Source organism: Oncorhynchus nerka, linkage group LG15 (genome assembly GCF_034236695.1).
Source record: "Oncorhynchus nerka isolate Pitt River linkage group LG15, Oner_Uvic_2.0, whole genome shotgun sequence".
Taxonomy (NCBI): Eukaryota; Metazoa; Chordata; class Actinopteri; order Salmoniformes; family Salmonidae; genus Oncorhynchus; species Oncorhynchus nerka.
The window spans coordinates 7331394-7348492 of NC_088410.1; the positions used below are offsets into that span (position 1 = coordinate 7331394).

Sequence of the window (17099 nt, forward strand, 5' to 3'; positions counted from 1 at the left end):
GTGTGAATTAATATTTACAATTTACCAAAAAACAATTTGAAATCCAACATTTTTTCCATTTAAAATTACTTTTGATGATGTTCAATTTAAAACAAATAAAAAATGATGTACAATAAAAAAAACATACATTAAAAATGAATCATAGGTAAACTAACAACATTGTAGACTTGATGCTAAATACAGATTTTTCAGCTTTAGTGTGTATATCATATTCACTTAGTTATGTTAGGAAGTTTGCCATCTTTATGACCGGCCCTGGTAACTTCACCCAACTTCTCTTATCCCCAGAACACAGTAACTTAATAACATAAGTGTTTTTCTGACATTTTTGGGAAATTTAATGGATTTTTTTTTTTTAAATACAGCCGAAGCAGAGCCCCAAGTCCCATGGAGACGTCCTCGAGGGCGTGGATGTTCTCCCCATCAAAGGCCAGCGGGATTTCACTCTCATGGTGAAATGGATTTCCACCGATGTGCAGTAAAGGAGTGAAGAGCGGTGAAATCTGTGTCAACAAAAGTAAGAAAAGATTAATACACATACAATTAACAAAGACCATAACAAATGTTCAGCTGTAGTTTTATATAAGCATGCACACCTATGTTTATGAAGAAACAGATGAATGGTGCATAAGCATACCATGTCACGGACATAAAGGCCACTCGGGTCCTCTTTGAAGAGGTAGGGCAAGAGCAGAATCGCTGCTGTGGTCTCCAGTCCTAGTAAAGCATTGATCTTACTACACTTGCTAATTTTATTACAAAATACATTAGAGAAAGGGAAGGAATAAGAGCAAATCCCTCTTCTGTATTGTCCTTCAGGGACTGTCAAAATAGCAGGATGATGTCCTCACCCCTGCCTCGCCTCTCTACCTCTGCTAGTCATTGAATTCTCTTTTTGTCTATATCCATTCCATGGACTTGATTATTTTCTGAGAAGTTCTGAAAAGATCATTAAGATAATTAAACAAAATGGGATAGTACATGTAACGTTTCCAAAATGGGATAGTATTGTTAACGTTTAACGTTTCCAAAATGGGGATTGTACATGTAACGTTTCCAAAATGGGATAGTTTCCAACGTTTCCAAAATGGGATAGTATTGTCCATGTAACGTTATGCCCCCTTGTGAGTTAATAGTATTGCTGGCTGTAGCAGGCTATATAAAGAGAAAGACCTCCATTGACGATTCAGTTCGTTGTACATCTCGTCTGGACAGGTCACCGTCCTTACTTAGTTAGTTAACGTTTGCTAGTTCATTATCACAAAACTGAGAACTGCTCTAGATTGGAAACTTACGTTAATGAGTGTAAAGCCATGTTGGCTTTATGGAAACGATATACAATATATGGGAACGAATATAGTTGAGGGAAATAATCCAAACCTTGTTGTGCCTAGTTAGGACATAACGTTATCTAGCTAGATAACGGTACTGTACTGTAGCTCATACAACGCCGACGGTCAAACCCGGCTTTCTAATATTTACGGTAATTAACTATAGTAACGTTACGGAAGATATTCACAGAAAACCATCATTGTCTTCGTTATTCATTATTAGTATGTTATATTATTGTAATTATTATTTCTAGACATATTCAGAGGCAAAAATCAACCCAACTTAACCTTTTTAACTTGTTGTCGCATCCAAACTTGTCACCATCGTTTTCAGTTGTAATTGCGAAGTTCCCGGAAAAAGTCCAGCAACAACGGAGGTTCCTCGATGAACCCACCTTCTAACAAGTTCTTTGAAGAACCTTTTGGGGCTGTTTTTTATTGACCAAGAACCCTACGGTTCTTAGGGGATCTGAGAACAACTCCAGTTGAACCCTTCATTTTTGGAGTTGTAATCGGATCTATTTACTCTCAGATTCAAAACATGATGATTAGCATCAACTGACGTTGAACTGGGCAGTCAGCGGCTGCTGAACTGATGTGAACTGCTCGGCTGCTGCTCCAATACAATGAGACACTGTGAACTGGGAGGTGAGACGGTGAACTGATGTTGAACTGGGCAGTCAGCTGCTGCTGCTCCAATACAGTATGAGGTGAGACGGTGAACTGATGTTGAACTGGGCAGTCAGCGGCTGCTGCTCCAATACAGTATGAGGTGAGACGGTGAACTGATGTTGAACTGGGCAGTCAGCTGCTGCTGCTCCAATACAGTATGAGGTGAGACGGTGAACTGATGTTGAATCATAATAATTAAGTTAATTAAAATTAATTAGTGAAACTGTTAAAAAAATAGTGTATGGCATATTAAATATATTAGGCTATTATTATCATATAGAAACATCATGGAATATTGTACATGGCCATAAATGCTCCATATCCATTACTTTGAGAGTTTTATTCAATTTACTAAATACGGATATTTACATTTTTTAAATGTGTTGCAGGGGCAGTCAAGAAATGGAACGTGATTAAAGGCCACATTACTATATTTCTGTGTTGCAGGGGCAGTCAAGAAATGGAACGGCAAGGCCACAGAACATGACATAAGCAGAGCTGTGGGAGACCACCTCAAGCCCCTGGTAGAGGTGGGGTGGTGACCACTCCACCACACCTTCAGCAGGCTGGAAAAGTGGGATTGATCTGTTTGATCCATTTGTCAAATTCAGTTTTCAGTAGTTTGATCCTTTGATGTATTGTTCATTTAAACATTTTTCATTTTCAACAAATGACTGGGTTGGTTGAAAAGTGATACAGAAATCACTTACATACCATGCACTGGATTGATACTGTTTTTGAACTACTAAAGATGGATTTTGCTATAATGACAAGGAAGATAGATGAAAGACAATATAAATTCAGTCTCCACCAGATGGACCAAAATATGCCTTTGTACATATTTGTTCATTGGTTTAGCAAGAGTCTGTTGATTGGTTGGTCACTGAGTTAATTTGTTTTGAAATATGATCAGATCAAGCTTTATTTATACAGCACATTTCAGACATGGATGCAACACAATGGCTTCACAGGAAAAAAACAGGAAAAAGCAATGAAATATTTAGTACACAACAAACAGAAACTTAACTGAAAGACTGAGCATTTTAAGGAAATGTCATTGATTCAAATATTAACAATTGGATGCAACATCCAATACAAATTATAAACTTGTTTTACTCCATTGTTTGTTGTTATGTTCTCCATCAAGAAACCCCCAAAAACTAAATGTTACATGAATTGGAAAAAATATCAAAAGCAAATGTGATTGGTGAGGCATGGAATAATAAAACATATCTTTGTCAGGCTGAATGTTTGAAATATGAGGTGATTTGAGTCATGCTTCTTCAGTAGTGGAATAAAGACAATTAGCGCTTGAATGTTGTCAATACATACTGGAGTGATGTTAGATTGTTAATAATATTGATTATAGGTGTATAAGCTGCAAGTACGTTGAAATTAAGTTATGAAAAAAGACCTGAAAATATATATTTTATAAACAATACAAAACATACAAACATTAACATCACACCTGATCTTTTTGTTAAATCACATAAATAGAACTCATTCAATTCAGAGCCTGGATTCTTCCCCAGAGGCTAATATCCATATCATGCTGAAATCAATTTATCAAATTGAACAGGGGGCAAACGTTTAGGGTTCTACATTGTGAAATTCATTCAAATAGGGTCCTCTACAATGTTACAACATTCTCATTGTGACATCATTAAATACTCCTACTACAATGTTACAACATTCTACATTGTGACATCATTAGAATACTCCTACTACAATGTTACAACATTCTACATTGTGACATCATTAGAATACTCCTACTACAATGTTACAACATTCTACATTGTGACATCATTAGAATACTCCTACTACAATGTTACAACATTCTACATTGTGACATCATTAGAATACTCCTACTACAATGTTACAACATTCTACATTGTGACAATATTTCATTGATATCATGAAACAACTCCATGTATTTTCTGATGTTTGACTAGATATATTTTATCAGAGTATCTCTTGTCACATTGATCATAGCCATAAGGTTTCTCTCATGTGTGTGTCCGCTGGTGTGATATCAGGCTGTTTGACTGAGTAAAACTCTTCCCACATTGATTACAGCTATGGGATTTCTCTCCTGTGTATTCTTTGGTGTGATTTCAGGCTGCTTGACTGAGTAAAACTCTTGACATTGATTACAAATGGTTTCTCTCCTGTGTATTCCTGGTGTATTTCAGGCTGCTTGATTCAAAACTCTTCCCACATTGATTACAGCTATAAGGTTTCTCTCCTGTGTGTATTCTCTGGTGTATCTTCAGATAGCCAGATGTAGCAAAACTCTTCCCACATTGAGTACAGCTATATGGTTTCTCTCCTGTGTGTGTTATCTGGTGTGATATCAGGCCGCTTGACTGAGTAAAACTCTTCCCACATTGATCACAGCCATAAGGTTTCTCTCCAGTGTGTATTCCTGGTGTGATTTCAAGTTGATTGGCTTAGTAAAACTCTTCCCACATTGATCACAGCCAAAAGGTTTCTCTCCAGTGTGAATTCTCTGATGTATTTTAAGGTCTACTGAAGAGGTGAATCTCTTCCCACAGTCAGAGCAGAAGTGAAGATTCTCTCCAGTGTGTATTCTCAGGTGTAGTTTAAGTGAATCTGATTTTAAGTAACTCTTCCCACAGTCAAAACAGTGGTGAGGTTTCTCTCCTGTGTGTACTCGCTGGTGTATTCTCTTGTGTAGTTTAAGTGAATCTGATCTTGAGTAACTCTTCCCACATTCAGAGCAGTGGTGAGATTTCTTCCCTGTGGGTCTCTGCAGGTGTTTCTTGAGGTGTTCTGATCTGGAGAGACTCTTCTCTGCCTTGTCAGCATCATGATGTTGTTCTCCTGTGTGAACAACAAAGTCAGACAGATGGTTAAAGGCTCAAAACAGCAGAAATCCACTGTTTATTTGAGTTAAAAGGTGATGCCCAGAGCGTACCCATGAAGTTGTACAACAATTGACGTCTGTTAATTAGTAGTAACATTGATGATTGGAGGTAAATTATTTGAAAATGTCTTAAAACAGTCAATGTGAGCAACAATTTTCTCCAATTTTGCCCCTTTTCACATGTTTAGTAAAATTGCAGATTGAGGGAGGATAGAAACAAGTTATTAAAGTTGCAGAAACTCCCTGCTAATGAGGAATGTGCTAGTTATGGATGTAGTATATCTGGTAATGAGGAAACCACTAGTTTGGATGTAGTATATCTTAATGAGGAAACCACTAGTTATGGATGTAGTATATCTGGTAATGAGGAAACCACTAGTTATGGATGTAGTATATGCTAATGAGGAAACCACTAGTTATGGATGTAGTATATCTGGTAAAGGAAACCACTAGTTATGGATGTAGTATATCTGGTAATGAGGAAACCACTAGTTATGGATGTAGTATATCTGGTAATGAGGAAACCACTAGTTATGGATGTAGTATATCTGGTAATGAGGAAACCACTAGTTATGGATGTAGTATATCTGGTAATGAGGAAACCACTAGTTATGGATGTAGTATATCTGGTAATGAGTTATGGATGTAGTATATCTGGTAATGAGGAAACTAGTTATAGTTATGGATGTAGTATATCTGGTAATGAGGAAACCACTAGTTATGGATGTAGTATATCTGGTAATGAGGAAACCACTAGTTATGGATGTAGTATATCTGGTAATGAGGAAACCACTAGTTATGGATGTAGTATATCTGGTAATGAGGAAACCACTAGTTATGGATGTAGTATATCTGTAATGAGGAAACCACTAGTTATGGATGTAGTATATCTGGTAATGAGGAAACCACTAGTTATGGATGTAGTATATCTGGTAATGAGGAAACCACTAGTTATGGATGTAGTATATCTGGTAATGAGGAAACCACTAGTTATGGATGTAGTATATCTGGTAATGAGGAAACCACTAGTTATGGATGTAGTATATCTGGTAATGAGGAAACCACTAGTTATGGATGTAGTATATCTGGTAATGAGGAAACCACTAGTTATGGATGTAGTATATCTGGTAATGAGGAAACCACTAGTTATGGATGTAGTATATCTGGTAATGAGGAAACCACTAGTTATGGATGTAGTATATCTGGTAATGAGGAAACCACTAGTTATGGATGTAGTATATCTGGTAATGAGGAAACCACTAGTTATGGATGTAGTATATCTGGTAATGAGGAAACCACTAGTTATGGATGTAGTATATCTGCTAATGAGGAAACCACTAGTTATGGATGTAGTATATCTGGTAATGAGGAAACTACTAGTTATGGATGTAGTATATCTGGTAATGAGGAAACCACTAGTTATGGATGTAGTAAAAAATGGTGAGCCAAGATTTTTGTTTTTCACAATGTATTCTGAATATTACAGCTCACTATCATTGCAGATCAGGATGCTACTGAAGGAAACTCACATTAAGCTCTGTGTCTATTCACTAATTCACCACCGTGGGGGAAAACTCAGGGGAGTTCTCATAGGCTGACAGCAAAAATAGCCTCCATTTCCAGGTTGAATATGAGTGCATTTCACACTACTTTTGGATTATAATTGTAAAGCTTGCTTGAATCTCCTGCTTAGTGTAATGTTTGTGGAAGTCTCAAATCAACTGCTTCATACTTAAAAAACACTTTAACCAGTAAAATACTCTTTAGCTAGCTTTTCCATCAGCCTGACAATGAGGGTTTGTAAACCAAGTGTTTGCCAAATTGGCCCATAACTTCACCTAACAACAACATAGAACATAGGACCTACTGTAGGACCCATAGACTTCACCTAACAACAACATATACCTACTGTAGGACCCATAACTTCACCTAACAACAACATAGACCTACTGTAGGACCCATAACTTCACCTAACAACAACATAGACCTACTGTAGGACCCATAACTTCACCTAACAACAACATAGACCTACTGTAGGACCCATAACTTCACCTAACAACAACATAGACCTACTGTAGGACCCATAACTTCACCTAACAACAACATAGACCTACTGTAGGACCCATAACTTCACCTAACAACAACATAGACCTACTGTAGGACCCATACTTCACCTAACAATAGACCTACTGTAGGACCCATAACTCACCTCACTAACAATCACCTAACATAGACCTACTGTAGGACCCATAACTTCACCAACAACAACATAGACCTACTGTATAACCCATAACTTCACCTAACAACAACATAGTTACCTACTGTAGGACCCCTAACTTCTAACAACAACTGACCTACTGTGACCCATAACTTCACCTAACAACAACATAGACCTACTGTAGGACCCATAACTTCACCTAACAACAACATAGACCTACTGTAGGACCCATAACTTCACCTAACAACAACATAGACCTACTGTAGGACCCATAACTTCACCTAACAACATAGACCTACTGTAGGACCCATAACTTCACCTAACAATAACATAGACCTACTGTAGGACCTATAAACATTTAGACCTACTGTAGGACCCATGAAACTAGTAAATAGACCTGTAGGACATTTTATAACTCACCAACAACATAGACCTACTGTAGGACCCATAACTTCACCTAACAACAAACATAGACCTACTGTACCTAACAACACTAGTTATGACCTACTGTAACAATGACCTAACTTCACTAATCTGGACAACATATCTAACAATAACATAGACCTACTGTAGGACCCATAACTTCACCTAACAACAACATAGACCTATGTAGGACCCATAACTTCACCTAACAACAACATAGACCTACTGTAGGACCCATAACTTCACCTAACAACAACATAGACCTACTGTAGGACCCATAACTTCACCTAACAACAACATAGACCTACTGTAGGACCCATAACTTCACCTAACAACAACATAGACCTACTGTAGGACCCATAACTTCACCTAACAACAACATAGACCTTCACCTAACAACAACATAGACCTGTAGGACCCATAACTTCACCTAACAACAACATAGACCTACTGTAGGACCCATAACAACAACATAGACCTACTGTAGGACCCATAACTTCACCTAACAACAACATAGACCTACTGTAGGACCCATAACTTCACCTAACAACAACATAGACCTACTGTAGGACCCATAACTCACCTAACAACATAGACCTACTGTAGGACCCATATACAACAACAATAGACCTACTGTAGGACCCATAACTTCACCTAACAACAACATAGACCTACTGTAAACCCATAACAACATAGACCTACTGTAGGACCCAATAACATAGACCTACTGTAGGACCCATAAACTAACAACATAGACCTACTGTAGGACCCATAACCTAATAACATAGACCTACTGTAGGACCCATAACTTCACCTAACAACAACATAGACCTACCTACTGTAGGACCCATAACAATAACATACACCTACTGTAGGACCCATAACTTCACCTAACAACAACATAGACCTACTGTAGGACCCATAATAACTTCACCTAACAACAACATAGACCTACTGTAGGACCCATAGTTCACTAACAACATAGACCTACTGTAGGACCCATAACTTCACCTAACAACAACATAGACCTACTGTAGGACCCATGACTTCACCTAACAATAACATAGACCTACTGTAGGACCTAACATCAAACCTACAACCTAACTTCACCTAACATACCTACTGTAGAACCCATAACTTCACCTAACAATAACATAGACCGAGGACTATAAATAATTTAATATTTCAGGTGAAACATGGAAACTAAAATGTCTTTGTCATGACATTTCATAACCTGATCACCAGATAATTTTGTAAATAATCCCACTAGTCCATTCTGTAATGTGTTGTCATTCTAAATGTCCTGAATAAAGGAAAATAGCTCTGTGTGTTGTTCAATAGGGTAGCCTAGTGGTTAGAGCATTAGACTAGTATCCGGAATCCCGAGCTGACAAGGTACAAATCTGTCATTCTTCCCCTGAACAAGTAGTTCACCCATTGTTCCTAGGCATTGAAAATAAGAATTTGTTCTTAACTGACTTGCCTAGTTAAATAAAGGTAAAAAAATTATATAATAATAATAATTGCCTATCCATCAAGGAACCCTTCTCTACACAGCTACATAGTATCTGTGCCTAAACAGACTCAACAGACGCTACTGTAAATCAAGCAGACACATTATAAACATCCATTTATAAGGGATGTGGAGAACGGCATAACTGTCATTACCAGAAGTAATGAATGCAGAAGCACTTTGGTTGTTGTTGCATGTTGTGATGTTTGTCATGTGACTGTCATTCAGAAAATGATTTCCTGGATCAGCTGATGATAGTTGAACATGTGACTGTAACTAAATAGCTACAGAATTAAATATTATGTGTAATTATTGAAGAACCGCATTAATGACAGTATCCATTTGGGTGTTGTCAATAAAGTTAAGGTGACTCTCAGTTAGAACCATTGGATTTAGCAAACTCTGAAATGATTTAGGATTTCTGTGCCCATGAAAACTGTTTTCCCAGCGTAATATAAGGAGACACTAAATGTTACGTAGTTAGAGAGCATTTCAGAGATCTGAATACAAAAAACTGTCCTAACAGGAAAATAACGAAACCACAAGGCCAAATCTACATTGGAGGAGCTTACCAAGATGACATTGAATGTTCCTGAGTGGCCTAGTTACAGTTTGGACTTAAATCGTCTTGAAAGTCTATAGCAAGACTTTAAAATGGCTTTCTAGCAATGATCAACATCCAACTTGACAGAACAGGAAGGATTTTAAAAGAATAATGAATATTCACATGAAGATCATCACCTATTAGATGACAACAACTTCCCATCAAGCCAACTCCTTGAAGGCCTTACAAGGCAGCAGGGTTTAGTGGTTAGCGTTGACTAGTAATCGGAAGGTTGCAAGTTTGACAAGGTTCGTTCTGCCCCAAAAACAGGCAGTTAACCCACTGTTCCTAGGCCGTCATTGTCCCTGTTTTATAAAATTTGTTCTTAACTGACTTTCCTGGTTAAAATAAAATAAAAAAATAAAAAATTTGACTCACTCCTTCTAGTTTGCAGTTGTCTAAAAAACACTATTTTCCCCAAATCATTTATTTGTTTCCCTTTAGTGTGTTTATACTTTACTGTATCTATATATCCCTTTTCAACAAGAAAAGGTTAAAAATCACTGGAGGACGTGATGAACAATTCCTACAGTACAAAAACATATTCAAGTGTAGAATGTATTACTTCAACAACTGCAGAGTTTGTGTCCCTGTTTTATAAGATAATACTCACTGTATTTACTGGTGTTAATCAGATCAAAGTCCCTATTTTATAAGACAGTATTTCACTGTATTTTCTGGTGTTAATCAGTTCTCCAGTCTTCTCTTCTTCGTCCTCCTCTAATGTGACAGTAATCTCCCCCTCTTCTCTTCATCGTCTTCATTTCATTCGGAGATGTTGTCAGTAATCCTCCTTCTCTCCAAAACCGTGCATCCTCCTCTTTCTCTTCCTCCTTTCACTGTAACAGCCTCCTCCTTTTCACTCTGTTTTTGTCTTTCACTGAAACGTCTTCCTCCACCTCTTTCACAGCCCCACCCTCTACTTGTTCTTGTATTGTAACAGCCTCCTCTTTGACGAGAGCTTCCTTCTCCGTCCAGCAGATGTTCTCTTCTTTATCAGGAGGAGAGTAGCTTAGTGAACTCATGTTCGGAAATAATAGCTAGTTAGTATTAGCGACTAGACTAGTGCTAACTTAACCAGCCAGCAAGTTGACTTACAACGTAAATATTAAATTAAATGGGGTATCTAGTTGTTTCCACATAAGTATGTTTAAATCATAGTGGCAAATAAACCACGAAATTGTCTAAAGAGCTTGAATGTTCCGACTTTGTTGTCTAGCGAGCTACCGAGGTGGCTGCAGTTGTTGAAGAAGCGTTCCGTCCACTAGATTATACGTCACAGTAGAAACATCGCCTGAAAGACACATATCGCCATCTGCTGTCTGGAGGGAGGAAACGCAGTTGAGGAGGGAAAACTATTTTTAAAATCTTCAATGAATTATAATATTATAAAGCAGTTTAGGGAAACGTTTTTTTCCTCTCCATTTAATAAGTATATTATATCAACACGTACAAAGAGCAACAAGTGTTGTTTGATTAGTTCTGATTTTTTAATGAGAATTTTAAACAAACTATATCTACTCCACATCTGTAATTCTGATTCAGTCAAACAACTAGATATCAAAATAATAACCTAGTTATTGATACCCTTGATAAAGTTGAGCAAAAATGTATGTATAAAATAAATAAATAAACTTTACCCACTACCAGGATATTTTAGCCCAAAACCTGGTTACCTCTCTGCTAGGAGGCTGAACCTTGGCCATAAGTGGATCTTCCAGCAACACACATCAACACCCACGAAGAAACGGTTAATTGGGCACAAAATCAACATTTTCAACGGCCATCTCAGTCTTTGGACTTGAACTCCATTGAAAACCTGTGGTTTGAATTGAACAGGGCAGTCCACAAGCGCAGACTAAATAAATCAAGGACCTGGAGAGATTCTGTATGGAGGAACGGTCTAAGATCCCACCCAATGTGTTCTCTAATCTCATAAAACATTTCAGTGTCGTTATCCTCCCGAGGGGAGGGTGCTGGAGTATTGAAAACATAGGTGGCAATAATTCAGACCCCTACCTTTTGAGAATCACATGTTAAACTAATTCTCTTTCTGTGAGCAATTGTATCAGTATAAATCAATATAATTTCCCTTTATTTGTTGGTGTAATAATACATCATGTAGATGTATATAATGAACAGACTAGGTCTATACTGCTCCTACATGGTGTAACAATACATAAATGTAGATGTATATAATGAACAGACTAGGTCTATACTGCTACTACATAATGTAACAATACATCATGTAGATGTATATAATGTTCAGACTACTGTATATTACTGCTACTCATGGTGTAACAATACATATGTATTGATCTTAGTCTGTACATTCTATCCTATTCTACTGTATCTTAGTCTATACATTACTCATCTCATATGTATGTACTGTATTCTATTCTACTGTATCTGTCTATGCATTACTATCTCATATGTATATACTGTATTCTATCCTATTCTACTGTATCTGTCTATGCATTACTCATCTCATATGTATATACTGTATTCTATTCTACTGTATCTGTCTATGCATTACTCATCTCATATGTATGTACTGTATTCTATTCTACTGTATCTGTCTATGCATTACTCATCTCATATGTATGTACTGTATTCTATTCTACTGTATCTGTCTATGCATTACTCATCTCATATGTATGTACTGTATTCTATTCTACTGTATCTGTCTATGCATTACTCATCTCATATGTATGTACTGTATTCTATTCTACTGTATCTGTCTATGCATTACTCATCTCATATGTATTACTGTATTCTATTCTACTGTATCTGTCTATGCATTACTCATCTCATATGTATGTACTGTATTCTATTCTACTGTATCTGTCTATGCATTACTCATCTCATATGTATGTACTGTATTCTATTCTACTGTATCTGTCTATGCATTACTCATCTCATATGTATGTACTGTATTCTATTCTACTGTATCTGTCTATGCCACTCTGACATCGCTCCTCCATATATTTATATATTCTTATTCCATTACGAAGATGTATTTGGTATTTGTTGTGAAATTGTTAAATATCACTGCACTGTTGGAGCTAGGAACACAAGCATTTAGTTAGATACTACTGCACTGTTGGAGCTAGGAACACAAGCATTTAGTTAGATACTACTGCACTGTTGGAGCTAGGAACACAAGCATTTAGTTAGATACTACTGCACTGTTGGAGCTAGGAACACAAGCATTTAGTTAGATACTACTGCACTGTTGGAGCTAGGAACACAAGCATTTAGTTAGATAGGACTGCACTGCTGGAGCTAGGAATACAAGCATTTAGTTAGATACTACTGCACTGTTGGAGCTAGGAACACAAGCATTTAGTTAGATACTACTGCACGGTTGGAGCTAGGAACACAATAATTTAGTTAGATACGACTGCACTGTTGGAGCTAGGAACACAATAATTTAGTTAGATACTACTGCACTGTTGGATCTAGGAATACAAGCATTTAGTTAGATATTACTGCACTGCTGGAGCTAGGAACAAGCATTTAGTTAGATACTACTGCACTGTTGGAGCTAAGAACACAAGCATTTCGCCACACCCGCAATAACATATGTATGTGACAAATAACATTTGATTTAATTTATGAAGGAAATGGAACATGACATAAGCAGAGCTGTGGGAGACCACCTCAAGCCCCTGGTAGAGCCGGGGGTGGTGTTTACCTCTCCACCACGCCTTCAGCAGGCTGGACAAGTGTGATTGATATTGTTTTTCATACGAAGAGGGACCAAGAGTCTGTTGATTGGTCGGTCACTGGGTTACTTGGTTTTGCAATATGTTCTATTCAAATCAAGCTTTATTTATACAGCACATTTCAGGCATGAATGCAACACAATGGATTCACAGGAAAATACAGAAATATTTAGTACACAAAGAGGATAAAAAACAATAACTTAGACTAATGAGCATCCTAAGGAAATGCCATTGATTAAAATATAAAATATCCAACCCAAAATATAAGCTTTTTTTTTAGGATGGGCTCTGAAAGTCACTGTAGGGGTGTCCACTGAAAGTTAACTAGTAACAACAACTGGGACCTAAAAGACACCCACCATGAGACCCACTAAATCTGCCCAAGAAGAGGGAAACAAAAGAAAAACCCTCAAACTTAGAAAGGAAGCAAACCAAAAAGGTGGAGAACATTGAAAAAAACAATTTATTACCATCTATACCATTCATACTTTACAAAATCATAATTCTCATTCATTCTTAATTAATTATATTTACAAAAACTTCAAACAAAAACAAACCTCAGGGGAGCATCGTCCCTCCCCGTCATACCTAACCAATACCTAACCCTTTCCCTATCTCCCCTTCCCTAATCTATCCCCTTACAAATCTCACTTTAACACTCCCAGCCCTAATCCCCCCTTCCACCTCTCCCGTGCCGCATGCTGCCCCCACTTCCTCTCCTCCCTCTTCATCCTCCCCCTCAAATCACCTTCCACCCTCCTCACTATCCCTTCCACCCCCCAATCTCTCCCTGTCTTGACTAAATTCTGCCTGGCTTCCCACAGTCCCCTTTTAAAGAGACTCATGAGAAGCCAGAGCAGAAACCTGTCCCTATCCGTTCCCCTCACTCTCCCTACGCCTCTCTCTAGCCTAGCCCATGTCAACACAAAATCACTCCTAACCACACCTAGCAACACCCGTGCCCTAGCCCATACTAGTCCGGCAAAGGCACAGTCCCAGAAGGCATGGCGCACAGTCTCCTCCCTGCCACAAGCAGATCTTGGACAGGTGGGGGATCGCGACAAACTATGCCGGTAGATGGCACTTGTGGAGGCTCAACCAATTCAGGTCCTTGAGCCTGTTGTCCAGGCCCCGCGCCTGCACTCCCTCCCAGACCACTGACGAGATGCCCACTACGGGCGCAGGACTCCCTGCCTGCCTGACCTCCTTGTACAGGTGCCTGTGGTCTAAACCTACTCGGGCAACTTCAACCTCGGGGTGCGCACGCAGCCACTTGGCCGCGAGGACCCGCGTTAGACCACACCATTACGCTTCTCGCCTGATACGAGAAGAACACCCGCAGGAAGTAACCGGACGGGTGTATAACCAGATGAGCAAGCTCCGTCAACAAGAAAGAAACAAAAATCGAGTCCAGCTTGAGGGGGAGATGTGGTACCCCCCTACCTCCCTCCCCGATGGGACAGAGCATACGCGCCCTGGCGACCCACTCGTACCTGCCACCTCACATGAACTGAAACACAAGCCTCACTAGAGACCTTCTCAGACAAGTCGGCAATGGGTAGATGTATGCCAAATACAAAAGAGATGGCAATACATCCACCTTTAGGACCAGGACCTTGCCCATAAAAGACAAATACCTAGCCTTCCACATTGCTAGCTTCTTCTGTACCACTGCGATACCCATGTTCCAGTTCAGCGTCGCTGAGCCAGAGGTCTCAAAATGGACCCCGAGAATCCTCAGGGCCCCCTCACGGAGAGATAACCCCCCGGGCACATCCGTCCTACCGCGCCATCTTCCGAAATACTTAACGGAAGACTTTGCATGATTCAGAACCGCCCCCGACGCTTGGGTGAAATCCCCAATGATGGCAAGAGACCTTGTCAGGCACGAGTCCTTGCACAACAGCAAGGAAGTGTTGTCGGCGTACTGCGTCATCTTAACACGTAGCCCACTGCTCCCAGGGATCAACAAGCCATCGCCTTAACCAACCAGCCGCCAAGTCCTCTGCCCCCGCGGTGGCAGTTGCACCTCCTTCCGGTGGTTGTTCACGTCAAATCCTTGATTGGAAAAAAGGAAAGTTGTGATGATCTTTGCGCGACGACCAAGCAGTCCATTTTAACAGTAGGTACTGTGGTCGAGCTGTCCAGAGAACTGGATTTAAGGACCCAGTCTTTCGGAGGTGTCGGTTCAAAGTCCACCGCTGCAAGTTTTCCTCAACAGAAAACTGTAATGTAATTTCAAACAAGGCCACCAAGGACACCGGACAAATAAAGGGAATCCAGCCTTTACCCTAATTCCCACGTCTGTTATTGCAATTATCTGCCGTGTTTTTCTAATTCAATCTGCTTCAGACATAAAAGCAGAAACTAATTCTAAGTTTATACGATGGAAGAAAGAGCAACATCAGATAAATTAAGATTTTTTAAAAGAGAATCAAAAAAAGATGAAGGACGCAAGAGCAACATGAGATACATAAAGATTTTAAAGAAGAAAATTAAAAAGAAGACTCAAATACAAGGAATTACAGACGCTCTAGGTAACTGACGAGAAAGTGTGAATAGTTTGCCGCAGTTGGGTAGTGTGGCCGAGTGGTCTAAGGCGCTGGATTAAGGCTCCAGTCTCCAAGGAGGCGTGGGTTCAAATCCCATCACTGCCATCTTTATTGAGTTTGTTTGCGCAAGCTATCACATCTTCTGCTTTATTTCAGGGTTTTTACTTTCATGTCGCCCATGCAAGGGAGAAAAGAAGCAATGTTGTGTGTCACGGATGGGGTTCCAACTCAATAGTGTAGTCCATCGCCTTAACCAACCAGCCACCAAGTCCTGTGCTCCCGCGGTGGCAGTTGCACCTCCTTCCGGTGGTTGTTCAGGTCAAATCCTTGATTGGAAAAAAGGAAAGTTGTGATGATCTATGCCACGACCAAGCAGTCCATTTTAACAGTGGGTACTGTGGCCGAGCTGTCCAGAGAACTGGATTTAAGGACCCAGTCTTTCGCTTCAAAGTCCACCGCTGCAACTTTTTCTCAACAGAAAACTGTAACGTAATTTCAAACAAGGCCACCAAGGACACCGGACAAATAAAGGGAATCCAGCCTTTAACTGGAGGAGCTTACCAAGATGACATTGAATGTTCCTGGGTGGCCTAGTTACAGTTTGGACTTAAATCGTATTGAAAGTCTCTGGTAAGACTTGAAAATGGCTTTCTAGATCAAAAACCGACTTGAGAGAAAAGGAAGGATTTTAAAAAGAATAATGAATTTCACATGAAGATCAGTCGCCTATTGGATGACATCACGACTTCCCATCAAGTCAACTCCTTAAATACCTTACTATGACATCACTCACTCCTTCTAGTTTCCAGTTGTCTAAAAAAAACACTATTTTGCTCAAAACATTTAACATTTTGTTTCCCTTTAGTGTGTTTATACTTTACTGTATTTATATATCACTTTTCAATAGGAAAAGTAAAAAATCACTGGAGGACGTCATGAACAATTCCTACAGTACAAAAACATATTCAAGAGTAGAACGCCCTTTTAAAAGTCACACATGAGTTCAACAACTGCAGAGTTTGTGCCCCTGTTTTATAAGATAATACTCACTGTATTTACTGGTGTTAATCAGATCAATGTCCCTGTTTTATAAGATAATACTCACTGTATTTACTGGTGTTAATCAGATCTCCAGTCTTCTCTTCTTCGTCCTCCTCTAATGTGACAGTAA

General features: G+C 39.1%; 1 non-coding gene across 1 annotated transcript; it reads left to right on the plus strand.

The window, feature by feature from the left end:
- Positions 1–15951: 15951 nt before the first annotated feature.
- trnal-aag (transfer RNA leucine (anticodon AAG)) lies at positions 15952–16033 on the plus strand. The gene has a single exon. It is a non-coding gene; the product is annotated as a tRNA-Leu (tRNA).
- Positions 16034–17099: the final 1066 nt, after the last annotated feature.